The 18,936-nt window shown below is 35.4% G+C and overlaps 1 long non-coding RNA gene across 3 annotated transcripts; it reads right to left on the minus strand.

Annotated features, from left to right (window-relative positions):
- Positions 1-1,293: 1,293 nt before the first annotated feature.
- LOC145566891 (uncharacterized) lies at positions 1,294-4,807 on the minus strand. 3 transcript variants are annotated; one of them, XR_014095494.1, is made up of 4 exons: positions 4,551-4,807; positions 4,239-4,376; positions 2,003-2,152; positions 1,294-1,726 (listed from the first exon to the last, which is right to left on the minus strand). It is a non-coding gene; the product is annotated as an uncharacterized LOC145566891 (long non-coding RNA). The 3 variants fall into 3 exon arrangements; XR_014095493.1 differs by having other exon boundaries at positions 4,239-4,425; XR_014095496.1 differs by having other exon boundaries at positions 4,239-4,442.
- Positions 4,808-18,936: the final 14,129 nt, after the last annotated feature.

The following is an 18,936-nucleotide window of genomic DNA, read 5'->3' on the forward strand; positions in this document are numbered from 1 at the left end:
ACGCGGAGGCCTTAGCATGCATGTATGGGTTACAATGGGCTTTTGATTGCGGGTTTCACTCGCTAACAGTTTTTACAGATTCCTATAATCTTGTCTCCCTTCTTAGGGGGGAGGGTCATGGTAACATTGCTTACCTTTGGCTCATTCGCAAGATTAAACTTATTGGCTCTACCGTTCAATTTTGCTACATTCACAAGGCAGATCGTCAGCGCATGCATCGAGCTCATCAAATAGCTGGGGAAGCGTCGGTTAATTTTATTTGCTTTAATATTAATATGTAATCTGTTTGTATCCTTTGTCAAAAAAAAAAAAAAAAAAAAAAATTTCCCCCTACTAAAATAGGGAAGATGTCTTTGTTGTATACAAGGCCTCTCATCTTTTTACATATTGATGACAATCCCTATTCATGGTAGTCTAATAATACCCTTCTCGCATTATCTTTTGGACTATCATTTTACCATTAACATGAGTTCCACAAATGCCTTTGTGGACTATTTTCATAGCTCTTTGGGCTTTTTTTTTCCCTACACATAAGAGAGCTCGACCCTTAGGTACCCTTTTGTGTAACTCGTTGTCTATGAGTACATATTGGGAAGCCAAGAGTCTTAATGCTCGTTTTGCTCTTTTGTCAGCATGAGGAAGGTATTCTCCCTTTGTGACATAATTGAGTATATCTGTATACCATGGTTCTTCTTCTTCTTCTTCTTCTTCTTGGACCACTTCATCATCTTCTATGGCTTGAATGTAAGCCGGTTTATGCCTTTTTTCTATGGTTAAAGGCATTTGCTCGATTTCCGTGGGAATCCTAACCATTGAGGCTAGTCTTGCCAAGGCATCAACAAATTGACTCTCCTCTCTAGGTAGATAGGTGTATTCTACCTTTTCCAACTGGTTGGTGAGAGTCTTCAGATAGGTTTGGTAAGGTGCTAAACTTTCACTCCGTACGTTCCATCTTTTGGAAATTTAGTTGATGATCAAGGAAGAGTCTCCGAATATTCGCAATTTCTTCACTCCCAATGCCAAAGCTGTTTCGAGGCCTACAACGCACGCTTCTTACACTAGTAGAAAAATGTAAAAGAGCACCGGTTCAAAACCCCCCTATAGCACCGGTTTTGAACCGTTGTTCATGTGACGGATGCCAAAAGTGAGAGTTTTTGCCACCGGTTCAGAACCGGTGCCAATAATACAGTTTTTAGCACCCGGTTCGGTTCAGAACCGGTGCCCTTTATGCCCCAAATTTTATTTTATTTTTTTTTTTTGCATTTTTTTTACTTAAATTGATATATAAACACTTACATATATATAAACTTATAATTTTTATTAATATAAAGCTGTAACATTACAATTTCAATTCAAAAAAAATATAGTTTTATATTGTAATAGATCGACTAATAATATTACAACAGTAGCTTAGAGCAGATTGGCAGCAGTGGCGTAGAGCATAGTAGCAGCTAGCAATAGCATCTGCAGGAGCATAGAAGCAGTAGCGTTGACTAGAAGAACATCAAGAGCATAGAAGCATGCAACAGCTGTGATGCGAGGCAGCAGCTACTGCAGCAGCCTTGCGAGCCAGTAGCTGCAGGGCAGTAGTAGCAGCCTTACGAGGCAGAAGCTGTAGTGGTTTCACAGACAGAGAATAAGGCATATACCCTTGTTTTGAACAAGACATAAGCTATCTCTTTTTCAAGACTTGTGTGTCGGTCCACAATCACAAGAACAGCCTCAACTGAAACAATATGATTATCAGTCAATACAATTAGTTTCAATTTAGCAAATGTAAGGTGAAAAGAATATAGGTGCATTAATGGTTAGCAGTATTCAATGAAATATCAAACAGATATATCATCTAAGTTGCATTAATGGTTAGCCAGGTTCCAACAATCCCACAATGCTAATTGACACATATGACATGTACAAAAAATGGCAATGCAAAACCTCCAACAGACTCAAAATCCAGAGAAATAAAATAGGGATGACATCATACTTTATCAAGAGGCATTACCTTTGACTTTGTAAACCTTCAGATCCAACTCATAGCATGTCATGTCAGCAATAATGCCCCTTTGAAAACTTCAGGAAACTTCCCACTGTATCTTCCTGATATTGTCAATGGGCTTTGTGATGAAAGATCTGGAACATTGATTAGGTGCACCTGATATTTTGATTGCAAACAAATGCAATGTCATTCAGTAGACTAATAAGCATGTTATCAACTGGGTCATAAAAAAATGACATCTTACAGCTAGTCCAACAAATTTGCAGCTATCACACTAGCTCATTTAGTGTAAATGTTAGCAGAAAAGATTAAATAAAAGAGCTTTTACCCTGGTATTATAGCACCTGACCTATCAAATACAATGGTTTCAAAGACATTCATAACTGGACCTTTGGGAGATATAAACAAGTCTAACACCAACTTAGTCAAACTCAGGTACATAAAGCAATGTTAAAGCTATAATGCTTATAATTTTAGAAATGAGTGTCAAACTCCGGACTAGACTCAAGAATGTGACACAAAGTTTCAATTCATTGATACACCAAATGCATACTTTCCTTTGTTATACTACTCCATAGTTGAGCATGAATGAATCTGTTCAGAACATTATTGCCAAACTTATCAGTTTCATTATCCCTTTTATCTCTATATTTTAATTAAAGGAACATAACTCCATGTTCTAGTATACTGAATGTCTGAGATATACAGTGATAAAGACGTTATTCGAGACTAAATATAACCCTTTGGCCTTTCCACAACTTGGTATCAAAGCTATGCATATATAGATGTAATAAGCAGGAATAAGTTAGCACATAACTAAAGAATAGAAAAAGATATGAACTCATTTTTTTTAAGTCTCGAAGCTTACCATAAAAAACAGTCTATAGTGGGGAGCCTATATAATTAGATATGAGCAATATGATGCAAACAGGCTCTCAAGTCCACAAATAAGACGATGAGACTAACCTCAGCATTATCAAGTCTGCTTATAATCATAAATAATCATTTTTACGGAAAAGGAGAAATCAAGGCGAAAATGTACTCTGTATTAGACTTAAAAAGACAATATAGCATTAGAATTCAACAATTCAATTCGGTCATAAGCCATCTAACAAATTTTAAATGACATTATTGAATAACTATCGCTCAGCATTCAACCCCCAAAATATACACAGAAGTAGTACCACTATGTTTCTGCTTAGATGAGACAGAGATCAAGGCCAGAGATTGATCTCCCTGACATTGTTAGCAAACACAGTACATTATTATTCCATTAAAAAAAAAAAAAAAGAAAACAGATTTTTGCAAGAATCATCTTTCTTTCTGTCTTTTGAAATATGCAGAAACTATGGATGTTATAACAAAATTTTGAGGCAAAACTCAATAAAAAAATTTAAAAAAAAAAAAAAAACAGATGACAAAAATGAAAATTTTATAAGCAAATATGACAGCAAAACAGCACCACATTCACTGAATCTGGTCACTAGCATATAAGTGATCTAACCATGCAAGTACTCTTTCATATCTAAGCAAAAAGAGAGCATGAAAATTATAAGATTATGCAAACTCTAGAGGTCTCAAATTAAAAAAGTTCAGCTAGAATTCCTCACAGCAGAAGTTCATTAGAGCAAAAATCAGGCAAGAAACGAGAGCATAAATAATAAAACTAACGAATATTTGGCATTGAAACGGGTTAATGAGTAAATAAAGAGCATTGTATATTACCTTAGTATCCAACATTATAGAAATAAACTTGTCATCAAAGTGAGCATTGTATTCTCTAACCAAATTCAATGGTTTTCTAATGTGAAGCATGGTCACCATGTGACATATTTAATCACGCCACATTCATTCCTTCATCAGTTAGTTTCCATATCATTTCACGACTACTCGTCGAAGGACCAATTGTACAAACAATTTTAGTTTTTCTCCAAGCATTAGATTTCGGTTAATCCAAAAGTAAATCAACAGATTACAGCACAAATGGACCCTATAAATAAAGTGCCAATTAGTTCAATGATGCAACCAAACCATCCAAAACTTGTAACAAATCACTCATCTCGTAAAAAATCTCGTAGCAAAAAACAATGCATTATATTCAAAACAATAATCAATTCCTCTAATTAAAGACACTTAACTATCATTCATTAAATGCGATATTCTTGTCAAATATGAATTCAAATATCACAATGAATTAATCAATTAAACTGGACAAATAAATAGAAATTATATAAAAACTTACTGGAGAGATAGGGCCATTGGGAGAATCAACACTAGTAGCAGGTTCAGTGCTTTAATTTTAACAGATCGAACAGTGAGGGACTCCTTCGATTAAAAATCGTTTTGCGCTTCAATTTGACATCAATCTGAGCAGCCAAATCTTGCACAGTAATCACCTCCAACATTATACACAATACAATCATGCAAACCTATACATCCATGCAACCTAATTTCCATCACTAAGCAAATTAATCTAACATTTACAAACAACAAAAACCCTAGAAATTGAAAATAAATCAAATTAACAATAAAAAAAAGGAAAGTATAAACATACCAATAACCAACATCAGAAGCAAAGGACTCGAGAAGAGTTATACCCGTTACCATCGCCGCCGGTGAAGAAAACGCGCTGCCGTGTATGGTAAAATCAAAAAGAGAAAAGGAGAGCGATCCAGTTTAGGATAAAGGAGAGATAGAGATGGCGCCGCGGGGTGGAATGGACGGTGGCACGGCGGAGCTGAGAGATACGAGAGAGATCCAGTTTAGGAGAGAGAGAGCGAAGAGAGAGAGAAAGAGAGCGAAGGAAAGAGAAAGAGAGAAGAGGGGAAAGAGGGAGAAATAAGAGGGCTGGGTTTTTTTTTTAACAGTAACTTCCCACCGGTTCAAACCAGTGCAATTTTATTAATTTGGCACCGGTTTAGTTTGAACCGGTGCCATTTCTATTATACTGAATTCCGCCTAATTTTTTTCCCACCGGTTCTTAAAAACCGGTGCCAATAACTCGGTGCGCATTTGTATTTTTCTACTAGTGTTATTCAGCGGCGTTGTTGGTAACGTTGAAATCTAACTTTATGGAGATTGGAACGTGCTCCTCTTTAGGTGATACTAATAGTACTCCAACGCCCACTACAAGAAAATAACATTTTCGTAGAGATTATTTTAACCTTTAGTATCGATTGTAATTGCAACAAAAAGCTTTCCCAACGAATGGTTATTTGATACAATATCCCCCGTTGCCTTAGCCTTTAGTAATGGTTTTCAATATTGCTGGGGTTGGCCTTAATAATCGATACGAAAAACTGCATCCAATTGTGGTGGTTATTGTAGCGATTACAATCGCTATAAATGTTTAAATCATTTTCTTCAAAAAAAAAAAAAAAAAAAACATGCGTATGATCTTTACAAGATTCGAACATGCAACCTCAAACTCTTATATTAAATGTTTCACCAATAAGCAATGACATATTTTATGTATTCTTTGTCAAACAATATTTATATATCTAGTGTTGAAAAGGCTTTTTGTATCGATTTTTAGGATTTAGTGGCGATTGTAAATGATACGATTTCTCAAAATTATATAAATGTGTAAAAATAGTTTGGATATGAATTATTATGTTTTCCATATCAATTTTATATGGGAAAACCATGGCGATTGTAAAATGATACGACTTCCTTAATCATTTCACAAATATACTTGCATATTGTAGCGAATGTACAATCGCTACGAAAAGACATATTTCTTGTAGTGGCCATATCCCTTTTGGTTTGAGGCTCCATCGAAGTATAAAGTCTAAGTATCATCTTTTGTGACCATCAAGTCTTCATCTGGAAATTCGTTGTCATACTGATGTCAAATCTTCTATTGGGAAATCCGCTAAGAAGTCCAAGACCACGGATCCTTTCATAGCCTTTTAAGGCATGAATCTTACATCGAATTGGGCTAAGTTGACTATCCACCTTGATATGCGCCCATTGAGTGTAGACTTTTCGAACAAATACTTAAGTGGATCCATTCGAGAAACTACAAAGATTGTATGCACGAGCATGTAATGTCTTAGCTTGGTTGTGGCCCATACCAATGCGAGGCACAATTTCTCAAGCGGTGTGTAGCGTACTTCATAATTGAGCATTTTTTTGCTTAGTTAGTAGATTGCTTTTTCTTTTCCTTCTACTTCTTGTGCAAGCATAGCCCCCATTGTCTCTTTGGTGACTATTAAGTACAACCTAAGAGGAATCCCTAGAAGCGCTGGTGCTAATATGGGAGGATTTGCGAGATAGGCTTTTATCTTTTCACAGGCTTTTTGACACTCATCGTCCCATATTACTAGCACATTCTTTTTTAGTTTCTTGAATATTGGTTCACATGTCGTTGTTAGCTTCAATATGAACCTACTTATATATTGCAACTGGCCAATAAATCCTCGAATTTGTTTCTCGGTTTTGGCCGGTGGCATTGACATAATCGCCTTGATCTTGGTTGGGTCTTGTAGACACCTAAAAATGTCTCCCCAAAACCAAACCCGATGATGAACAACCTTTCACCGCCACTATTGGTCGGGTTTCGTATTTAATCCCGAGAGTGCTTAAAAAATCGTATTTTATTAAATTCATATTTTTGAACAGTCCATGGATTAGGCTTGATGTTTGGTAAAAGCATAGTTTTAATTTCAGCCCAAACTTATTAATTAATTCTAGCCCAAACTTTTTTTATTTTATTGTTTTCATTTTTGGCCCAAACCTTTTATTTATTTTTATTTAATTATTTTCTTATTTTAGCCCAAATAATAATAAGACAGAAAAGGCCCGAAATTATCAATCGGCACTTAAAAAGCCGAAGGAAATTAGGGTTAAAAATGTATTTAGACGGAAAAACGGGCTGGAATTTCCCACGCCACGGCAGGTACCTACCGTGTCACGGGAATCCTTCCCGTCTGACGGTGGGATTTCCCGTGACACGGGAGGTCTGCCGTGACACGGGACATTCCGTGTCTTTTCCGCGTAAACCCTTAACGCGTTTTTTATCCCGTTTTCTGAAAATTTCCCGCGTCACACCAGAAATGTACTGTGTCACGGGATATTTTTTTAGGGTTTTTATCATTTTAGGGTTCCGTGTGCTCCCTCAGCACATTTTCCCTATAAATACCCCCTCATTTCTGATGAACGGGGCACCGAGTAATTCGATTATTTTATTTTCTCTCTTCTATGCTTTAGCCTAAACACTAGCCTACCCTTTTCTACTTCAAAATTCCTTCTTCAAGTACTCAAAGGAGTTCATACTTCACTCGTGGTTCCATCCTTAAGCCAAGGCGTGAAAGGTAGAATTGTTTGAGGGTTTAGCCCCAAAATCAACTTTACTTTATTTAATTTAATTTAATCATTGCTTTATTATTTTCTTGAAGTTACTAACTCGTTTATTATTTTGTAGTTGCAAACAAACAGAATCAAAGTAAGAGTCATGCTCCTTTTATTTTTATTATTTTTCTAACGATTTTATGTTGTTGGAATTGTGATTAAATTGGTTCTAATATTAATGTTGTTTTATTATATTTTTATTGATCACCATATTGCATGTTTAAAGGGAATATGTAATTGAAAATCACGCCTAATAAGATAATTTGGACAACCGGTTTAGGATCCTTTTAATCTTATTATTAATTGAAGTGATCACCAATATTTTAGAATTATGTGTGCATTAATATTAAACCAATTTAGTTAAATAATAGTTTGGAGCGAATTGAATATTTTGTTTGTATGCCTTTGAGATCACTTGAATGCTTTTCAATATAAGAATCGAGTAGAGGCCAATACGGGCGAATGTGACTCCATGACTCACTTCGTACCATCATCCCCGATCCTCCTTTCGTGGTTCCGAACCATATAGAGTTAGTAATCTCATGGATTATGAATGGGGTGTAACCTTCACGGGTCAATCGTAGTTGCCTATCGTTGTCCCTTAATCTTGGTTGCCTTAAATGATCCGTGAACGGTTTACAAGTTCCTTAAAAACTTATTGGCGGCTCCCTACTTTCCTTGTCCCTAATCGTATATGTCAATTCCTATTTCCTATGAGTGCCAAGCATATTCACCACATGCTTTTAACGTAGGCGCACTTCAAATGACGCCTACAATTTGGCGACTCCACTGGGAGGATTTTTAATTATTTATCGATTGAGTGATCGGTATTTAATTAAGATGAGTGGATGAGACTTGAAAGATTCTTGAAAAAATATTCCTGTGATTAATTTGGCATTTTTGCATCTACATAGACGTTTTAACGTCGCATTCAGGTACTCCAAAAGCACACTTGGATGGATTCAACCTCATGTTGTATTTTCTTAGCCTTTCGAAGAATTTTCTTAAAGCTACTTGATGTCCTAGACAATCCTTCAATTTCACGATCATATCGTCCACATATACTTCAACCTCTTTGTGCATCATATCATGGAGTAAGGCAGTTGCTTCTCGTTGGTAAGTGGTACCCGCGTTTTTCAACCCGAATGGCATTACCGTGTAACAGTAAGTACCCCAAGGTGTTATGAATGTCGTTTTCTCCATGTCTTCTTCCGCCATGAGAATCTGGTTGTACCCCGCGTATCCATCCATAAACGAGAGAAGCGCATGATTTGCTGTATTATCTACTAAGATGTCGATGTGTGGTAGAGGGAAGTCATCCTTTGGACTTGCCTTATTTAAATCTCGATAGTCGACACACATTCTTACCCTTCCATACTTTTTTGGGACTGGGACCACATTTGCTACCCATTTGGGATATTTGGATACCCTGATAAAACCTGCAGTTATTTGCTTTTGAACTTCTTCTTTTATTTTAAGAGCTACGTCTGGTTTCATTCGACGTAACTTTTGTTTTACAAGTTTCATTCTTGGAATTAGTGGTATAGTGTGTTGAGCTATTTCTCTATTAATGCTTGGCATATCTTCATATGACCAAGCAAATACATCGATAAATTCTTTAAGTAGATTAATTAAATCGGTTCTTTCTTCTTTATTTAGCGTTGGTCCGATTTTAACTTCTCTTTTAATGGTTTAATCGTTTGAGATATCAACAGTTTCAGTATCCTCAATTATTGGTGTTTTCTTTTCAAGTGTTTCCATTGTTTTAATAATTTCTTTGTCATTTTCATTGTTAGTTAAGCAATGCTCGTCATCTTGGGTTAAAGAATAACACGAGGAGTAAGAGGAAGAAGACATGTTATTAATTTCGGAAATCATTACATCGAATAAAGAAATGTCCTCAGGGACTTGATTGCTAACTATCCTAGGAGTAGATGCTAAAATAGAAGAATTAGAAATGGAAGACTCTGTAGGAAAAGACTCCGACTCTGACTCTGACTCAGACGACTCTTCAAACATTGGTCCTTGTCCTGTTGTTATTGAGATCTTTCTTCCACTCGGAGTAGTCACCTTGACCGTCTTGCGCCATCCTTGCACTAAACCCTCTGCTGGAGTGATGAGCTTCGAAGGGTGGAAATTCTCGCTTTGTAGAACCGTTTGAATGAGCCAGGAGTTATCCTCTATATACTTTGGCTCATCCTTCTCGCGCCTAAAGAGGAGTCCCATGACATTAAAGTCAAAGCATGGGGGTGCTTTCTCCTTGTGAATAGGAGTTGGGATCTCATCTAGAAAATAGTAATCCAGAAAGATTTCGAACCTCGGTTGCCTTATACCATTTGCAACAAAGGGCTCGGGAAATTCGTAGCATGGATAGTCCTCTCCTTCTCTTATAAACTGTCCATTGAGAGTACGAGGATATTGGTCAATTGGGATCGCTTTCTTTTGGGTGCGAGCGTTCCTACGCGCCTTAGACTTTTCCTGGGCTCGCTTTAGATCTTCCAGAGTCGGTTCGAAACCAAGTCCGAAAGTATCTAACTTAGGGAGGCCAGGTAATTCCATTTGTTTTTCTATCTCCTTTTTCTTTCCTAGAGTCATTCCGGGAAAGTTTCCCCGTTTCTTGAGAATAGCATTTACTGTCATATTAGAGTGGGGGTCATGGTAAAGAGGGGTCCTTTCATCCTCCTCGATTAAGGAGACCTCTTCATTAAAGCCCCATAAATCTTCATCATTCTCATCGTGCTCCACATTTAATAATTGGATTTTCAACGGCTTTAATCCTCATTGGTGAAGCATTGATTGTAATAGGAATCCCTCCAACTATAGCATTTACTTGCTGATGAAGGGATGAAGGGACGGCCTTAAGGTCATGAAGCCAAGGGCGTCCCAACAATAATTTGAAGGAAGCTTTAATATCCACTACTTGGAAAGTGGTGGCATGTTCTATTTCTCTCGCCGTTACGTTCATGGTAATCTTTCCAAGAGCTTGGCGACGAGTGTTGTCGTAGGATCTTAATCCTTGTGTTGACGGGGTTAAATCTTCATCCCTTATTCCTAACATTCTCGCAGTTCTTAGTGGACAGACATTGATTGCCGATCCATTATCTACAAGGGTCATTGGGACATTCATCCTCTAGCAGACTACTGTGAGGTTTAGATCCTTGTAATGTTTATCACCTTCCGGAGGTAAATCCTTGTCAGAAAAGGTGATCAAGTTAATGGGACTAGGGAGATCACTCGTGAGAAAGTTAGCCAACCCCTCATGAGTGGTTTCGGAATCTATCCCTATCTTGTCCAAGGCGTTCATTACCGCTAGCCTATGTTCTCGGGATGTAGCTAGAAGTTTCCATACATTCATTTCGACCTTGGTCTTCTTGAATTGTTTGACAACATCATTGTCCTCTAAAATTGGTATGGGAACTTTTTGCACGGTAGGAATAGGTTGTGTGGAGATGGGAGTTGCATTCTCCCGGATCTTGTGAGGACGTCTATGGGTGAATCTTCTTCATCCCAAAAATCACTTATTGGATATATGACTGAAAGTGGGGGTTCTTCCATATCCTTAAGATAGACATCTTCATCATCGCTGTCCCAAACCCCATTGATGCTAATATCTTGTTCTTGTGGAATTTGGACTAGCTTTTTGTTATCAATCAGCTTCTGAATTAAATCTTTGAATTTAAAACAATTCTCGATAGTATGTCCCCCTGATTTATGATATGGACAGTAGAACCTATCTGTCCTCTTTAATGATTCAAATGGTCTCGGTTCGAGAGGTTTAACCTTACCACTCTCAGAGAGAATTTTGAACATTTTAGCATAGGAAGTCCCAATAGGAGTGTAAGACTTATTACTCCTCTTGGGTGTGTCAATCACTTGGAGAGAAAATGGTTTCTTCTCCATAGGTGGAACTTTAACATGCTTGCTTTGAACCACATTTTCTTGTTTCTTCGCGAATTCAATAGCTTCATACAACAAGTCTATTCCCTCCCACATTGATAGTATAAGAATCCATACTTCTTCCTTAGTTGCAGGTTCTTGTCTAGAAGGGAAATCACTCATGGCATCAAAAAAGGTTTCCTCCTCTTCTTCGATAGCATGAATTTCTTCAATAGGTTTGATGGGGGATGATGGATCAACACGGTTTTCCTCATCAGAGATAGCTAAAGAATCAGAGAGGGGTGCATTGTTGATGCTTGGCTTCTTGCTTGCATGGGGCAATGGAAGCTTATTGCTTTCAATTAAGTCTTGGATAGCTTCTTTAAGCTTCTAGCTAATAGTTCTCAGTGAGATGGACCCTGCCTTGGTGATACTTGCAATGTGCGTTGAAATTACAGTTTGCTGTCCTCTTTTCAACAAGTGGATCCCCGAATGGTCCAATAGGAGTTATAAGACCTTTTGCTTTCAGTCGGTCGAATGCGGTGTCATAACTCATACCAATAGGAGTAAAGTTCCTCCTAAAGTATTTCTTTTGTCCTTGGTTGTTCAAGCAAGGACTTCATTCAAATTAAAGGTGCTAACATTATTTGAGTGGGTGGTTTTGGAAGAAGAAGGATTGTCGTTCTTTTTACCTTTCCAGCCACTATTAGAGTTGTTATTATTAGCAGCTTTTTGTTTAGCAAGGTCGTCTTCAATGTTAATTCCAATATCATAGACGACCTTGAAAGTATGTAAGTTGTTTTGGTATTTAAGATGCTTAGAGCACTTTTCTTGGAGGTTCTTAATGAACATCCTCACAGATTCCTTTTCACTTGGTACTTCAATCATCCTAGCAGAAGTTTCTCTCCATTTATTAAAGAAAGAAGTGAAGCCTTCATTCTGTTTTTGTTTAAGCATTTCAAGTTCCCTATGATATGATCAGATTCAACTTTAATATTGCATTTATATCTATCAATGAAAGTGTTTACAATAGATTCCCAAGTAGAGGTTTTCTCTTTGTCAAGGGAAAAGAACCATTGTTGGCAAACGATTTCAAGAGATAAAGAAAATAAATAATGAAAGGCTTTCCTATCAATCCCCTTAATATTCATTATAGTCTCAAAGGCTCTTAAATGAAAATAAGGGTTATCAGTTGCCTTGAATTTTGGGATGTCGTTGGCATTGAACTTTTGCGGAAGAAGCTTCGTGTCCACCGAGACCCCTTGCGCGCTAATGACCTTGAACCTGTAGTCATTAGATATCTTACTTAAGCTCTCTTGCATGAGCTCCATTTGTTGTTGCTTCACAGGGTCATTGATTTGGATGGTTAAGGTCCTTAGAACTTCAGTAACACTAGCCATTTGCTTCTTAAGCTCATTGACTTCTTCTTAACTCTCCATTGCCTTCTTGGCTTTTCTTTCCGACTGACTAGTTTATCAAAAAGTTGTACTTGAATGAAAAGATTGTCTCTGATTAAATGCCCTTCCTTTCTTGATCACGCGCTGTAAATTAAACCATTTTATTTGTTTTAATGACTTGACTCAAATTGACTTTGACTTTAGGGGTTTATAAAGAAAAAGAAAAAAGCAAAAATAGGGTGTATATTTTTGGGAATCAAGTATATGGGTTCAAACAAGTGGTTTGATTGGAGGATTAATATCCGACTTACCCCCCTAAAAAAATGACGGAAAACACGCGCATACAAGACTCTCTAGACATGGTCAAAGTATACATACATGTTAGTGTGTGCTTTATTTGTGAGTGCAAGTGACATGCTTTGACTCTTGTGTAAGACCATGGGACTAAGTGTTTAGACTCAACTAAGGACTAAATAAGGTTAATACCATTAACAAAATAACCAAACTGATTAATAAACTATTTAATTAGACTTGTCGTGATGACTCGAGCAAAAATCTGAATTGTCGCCAAAGCAACAGGACTGTCGCCAAAGCAACAGGACTGTCGCCGCACACTGCAGTGCAACGCCAGACGACAAAGTTGTCGCACGGCGTTGCACAACAGCGTTTGGCGCTGCAGCCGAAATTTTGCGCCATTACTGGAACATTAATTTGGGACTGCTTTTAGTATTTTTACTCTACGGGACAGGCCTAAAGTTCGTACTAAGTCAGTTTTGATTAATTTATTAAACTTTAATTACTTAAATTAATTAATTAATTAATTAGTTAATTAGGCAAAGTCCTTTTAGTCATTAATCAGTTTATTTAGTCTTAAACATAAGTCAAACAAACGGTTAGGAAAAACACATAGAGTATGCACAACAAGTAATGCACAAGTAGTCAAGTAGACACAATATGATGCAATGAGTTTGCAACCTAACCATGGCTCTAGTTCTCTAAAGTTCGGGATATGGGTTAGTCAAAGAGGGTCCATGATTATGAGTTCGGATGCACCGCACGGAAGCATTACCTTTGGAAGGGTTGGCGCGTGTATATGGGACCCCGCGAGTTAAAGTCGCTTCCATGGTTTGGTGAATTCAACATTCTCGGATGTACCCTTTGTTGCTCAGAGCGTTCAATCAGGTAGATGGAGCATGAATTCCCAGAGGGTTATGTCCATATGTAGAACACATATGGGTTTCAGAAAAGTGAGAAAAAGTCAATCAGGAAGTAGAATCGAGCCAACAGTGTTAGAACTAGGCAAAACGAGAAGGCAGATTTCTGGCTCGGTATTGGAAGAACGCAGTGCCAGCCAACAGAGACTGTCGCAAGGATATGATCCTTGTCGCCTGGCGACAGAATTGTTGCTCGGCGACAGAGCCATATCTTCGGCGACATGCTCTGTATTCTAGACGCCAGTTCCTACATGCCTCAACAGCTGTCTGTGTTCTTAGAATTTTGCAGTTTTCGCAGTATTATTTCGATTCTAGTTGTGAAAGATATTTCTCAAATTTCCTACGTGTAAAAATCCTATGTTTTTGACTCATTACGGATGGTCTTTCCAATGAGAACCTTTTTTTTATGCATATGACAATAATGTTAATCAAAATTACGCACATGAAATACTTAGAACTTTTCGAGTCTCATCCACTCATTCTAAATAATTGCCAAAATAAATTTTAGGAATTGAAATAGATTTCGTCCCCAGTGGAGTCGCCAAAAACTGTAGGGAATATTTCAAGCATTACCCTAAACTTGAACCCACTGTGATCATACACTTAAGCATGGCGGCGTCCAAAAGGAAGGAAGCTAGAGCAAAAGAGTCGCCAACAAGTTTTAGGAACTTGTAAACCGTTCACAGGGTGAAGGTTACACCCCTTAATTAACGATCCAAGAGATCGTCAACTCCAATAGGTCTGGAACCAAGACTGGAAGTTCGGTGGTGAAATAAGCTATTATTGCAAAAATTGGTGAATACGTCCAACTATCATTAAGAATTTCGTCTTTGGACCAAAAACAAGTATATATACACAATATATATATATATACACACACACACATATATATACACACAAATATATATATATATATATATATACACACACACACACACACATATATATATACACACACATATATATATATACACACACACACACACACATATACACACACACACACACACGCACACATATACACACACACACGCACACACACACACACTCACACACACACTCACACACACACACATATATATATATATATATACACACACATATATATACACACACACACATGTGTGTATATATATATATATATATATATATAATTGTTGTAACTTTCTGTTATTTTATAGGATTATTACGAATTGTGTTTTTGATAAATGTTCATTTTTATTTTGATAGATGTTCATTTATGATATAAATATATTTGATTATTTACATATAATAGATTATCGTTAAATTTTTTATATAAAGTTCATTTATGTATACTTCTTTAATTTTTCTTTAATTCTACAAAATTTCAATATCGTGAAACATTCATATTTGTTACAGAGAATACTAATTAAATTTTGATACATACTCATACTCATTTGGATACATGATCAAAAATATATTGTCAGTTATTTATTTTAATTTTGAATTTCATTATATACTTATTCTCATGTAAATATATGATCAATCACATTTTAATAGTTGCTCATATAAATTTAAATTATTATAAATTTTCATTTTAGATGGACTTCATGTTCATTTGTAGAATGATTAATGTTCAAATTATAATAATTAAAAATTTAAAACTAAAGATGAATTATCAATTTGATTATGGAATCGAAACCTCAATTATCATTTAATATTTCTTATTTCAATTCATTAATTAAAATTGTTATTTAGTGAATTTGACTATACATGAAATGTAATCTATAGTATAAATTCATTTTAAGATGAATTCATTTTCAATTGTAGAAGGAATAATATTCAAATTACAAAAATCACTAAAATTAAAGATATATAAATTTGATTTGTGAAATTAAAATGTCAATTATAAAGTAATATTACTTAATTCTTTAATTAAAATGATTATTTGGAGAATTTTAGATAGTAAATTTAAGATACAGTAAATGTTCATTTAATGGAATTCATGTTCAGGAATAATATTCAAATATAAAGACAAATTATCAATTTAATAATGGAATTGAATTGTCAATTACTAATTATTATAACTTAATTCTTTATTTAAAACTCTTAAATTATTTGGTTAATTTTGGCTAGTAAATTATATCTATCCTAATTATTCATTTTAGATGTAATTTATTTTTATTTATGGTCATTTTCATTTTGATATAATTTTAATTAAACTTGATACATGTTCATTCTCATATATATGTGTTAAAGGATATTCATTTGAAATTTAATACATGTTCATTTTCATATTGAAAGATGTTCATTTGCAATTTAATACTTGTTCATTCTCGTATCTAAACATGTTCATTCTCACATTAAAAGATACTGAGTATTTGTTTTTATTTTAATACTTGTTTTTATCAAAAAAATGTTCAATTAAATTTTTATATTTGTTCATTATCGTATTAAAAGATGTTTATTTGACTTTTAATACTTTGTTCATTTTTATGTTGAAAGATGTTCATTTAGATTTTAATATTTGTTCATTCTCATACTAAATTATGTTTTTTCTAGCAATGTGTTCAAATTTGTATTTGTAAATGCTTATTATATTATTCTATTTTGTTTATAGTGTGCGTTTATTATTATTAACGTATTCTCTTAAAAATTTCTCTTATTACATAGGATAGATAATGAAATAAAAAGTTGAAGACGATAATGAATATATTGAGAAAAAAAATATGTATCATGAAAAGCACACAAACATCATACAACAAGGAGGATGATTCTATATAGTAGTATCGTTTATTTATTCATAATAAATGTATTAAATCAAAAGACGATGTTTAATTTTGTAAAGAACATATGTAATATGTACATTATTTAAGTTTGATTTTTTTTAAAAAAAAAATTCCCTTGAAGTTTTTATTGTTACTTATTAACTTAAATACATCTACATTAAAAAAGTTAAGAAAAAACGTTCCCTTTTATGCTTAAGAAACAAGGAGTAAATATTAATTTAAAAATAATATTTTTTTTGTATTTGAATTACTTTTATTATTGAAAGATATTTTTTTCAAACGAAATTTATTAAATTAATTAAATAATAAGACAAATCAGTAAATAAAATTATTTAAAAAACAATTTGAATAAAGTACGTTGTATTAACAAAATTGAACATTTAATGATACAAAATTGAACATTTACATATATAAAATGAACATTTTTCAAGTGATCCGAAGCTGAAAAATTGAAAATGACGTCATTAGAAGGAGAGAGGGGGTGCCGGTAGTGCTACCTGCATTTGGGTGTAGGCAAAAATTTGTATTTAAACCTCATCCAACTATTCAATCATTGAACCCAGATTAAGGACCAAAATAAACTGGTTTAAATGATTTTATAAAAAGGACACGGAATGAATGATTTTAAGGGACACGAAATGAATTACTTTGGGTTTAAAGGCACGAAAAGAGGAAAATAAGTTATGGTTTGGGAGAAATGGGATAGAATATTGGGTTGTTTTATGCAATGGATTGGGATTTAATATGGATTTCAGCACTTCCAGATTAAACACTCAACCCGATCAATAATGGCGGTGAAAGGTTATTCACCATCAGATTTGGTTTTGGAGAGACATTTTTAGGTGTCTACAATCACGGACTGCTTGGAGTGCTTAATGGAAGTATGATGAAAGTATAATGATTGTGAGGATGAAGAGAGAATTCTTGTTGTTGCCCCCAAAAATTCATGAAATGTGCTTCATATTTATAGAAGAAATGTGACGGAAGCAGTTCGAAATCCTAGAATGAGGCGATGTTGAAGAGAAAAGGTGTCATGACACGACACAAGTATTGTGTCACGGTACTCAGTGTACCGTGACGCGGTACTAAATTTTATATTTTCAAAAGAAGAAAACACATTAAGAAAAGGATTTGGGAGAATATTGGTGCTGTGTCACGACACTTGTCCCGTGGCGTGGTACCTTGTACCGCGCCACGGACACAGTACACGTGCTGTGGCACGTTACCCTGCCAGCTTTGAAAAATATTGTTTTACTTAAAACATATTTTATTTTGACAAAACACTCGATAATTATATGTCGTTTCTATCATTGCGAACTGATTTTAGGTTTAGGGTTTAGGATTTTGTGATTTTATTAATTAGGCTCAAGGAAATGGATTAATTGTGGTTTGGGCTAGAAATGAAGTTTAGACAAACATTAAAATAAATCTCTAGAATGTTTAATAAGGTGCCTATGGCGCTCCCACATCGAAAGTTAAGGGCAACGAAGCTATCCTTGGTGGATGATAGGTAGGACTTCTTGCGGGTTAGGTCCAGAGAGTACAAAAGGTATTAGTGCGCTCATGTTGACTTGGGGTGTTATATTTGTGAAAAAATATTGGATCAAGTGAGGATTTTAGGCACTCAAAAGATTAATTACTCAACCTGACTAAATACTGGTGGTGAAAAGTTGCTCATCATCGGGTTTGATTTTGGGAAACATTTTTAGGTGTCTACAATTACCCACATCAATTTTATTAACTTTATGTTTTTTTCCCTCCTAAACTTCTTACTTCCCAAATTTTTAAAGCTCGACCTCCTTACATATATATCCAAATCATTTCCATCAGCACCATGCACGCCACCGAAACCACCATGTTCCCCACCGTTCCGGTGCCATTGAAATCACGCAAAGGCCAAAACCCCACCAACTTCCTACAAAACCACCAAAAACCCCATCTACCAACACCATTGACGAACAACCAACTCACTCACTACTCCCATCAATTACCACCAAAACCATCACCATCCCTACCGAAAACTAGCAAAACCTCAACCACTTTCATCAAAACTATCAACACTCACACCGAGAGCGACCAATACTCCCACCATTCTCATTGAAAACTGCTTACACCACCACGAAAACCACCACCTCTAGATCTTCAAGCCTTAAAACTTACCCATGCCTCCAAATTTATAACCTATAAATTTAAAAGCATTGTCCAAACTTTAAGGCAGTGGTCGTGAACTTGATAGGGCTAGGATAATTTTTCAATTTTTTAAAAAATTCAAAACTAATTTGTTTTCAATTTTATTTTTTTGTTAAATTAGATTGGCTCATGAAGTTTTTCATACTGCAGTATTAAATGAT

The sequence above is a fragment of the Chenopodium album genome, chromosome 1 (assembly GCF_948465745.1).
Source record: "Chenopodium album chromosome 1, dcCheAlbu1.1, whole genome shotgun sequence".
Lineage (NCBI taxonomy): Eukaryota > Viridiplantae > Streptophyta > Magnoliopsida > Caryophyllales > Amaranthaceae > Chenopodium > Chenopodium album.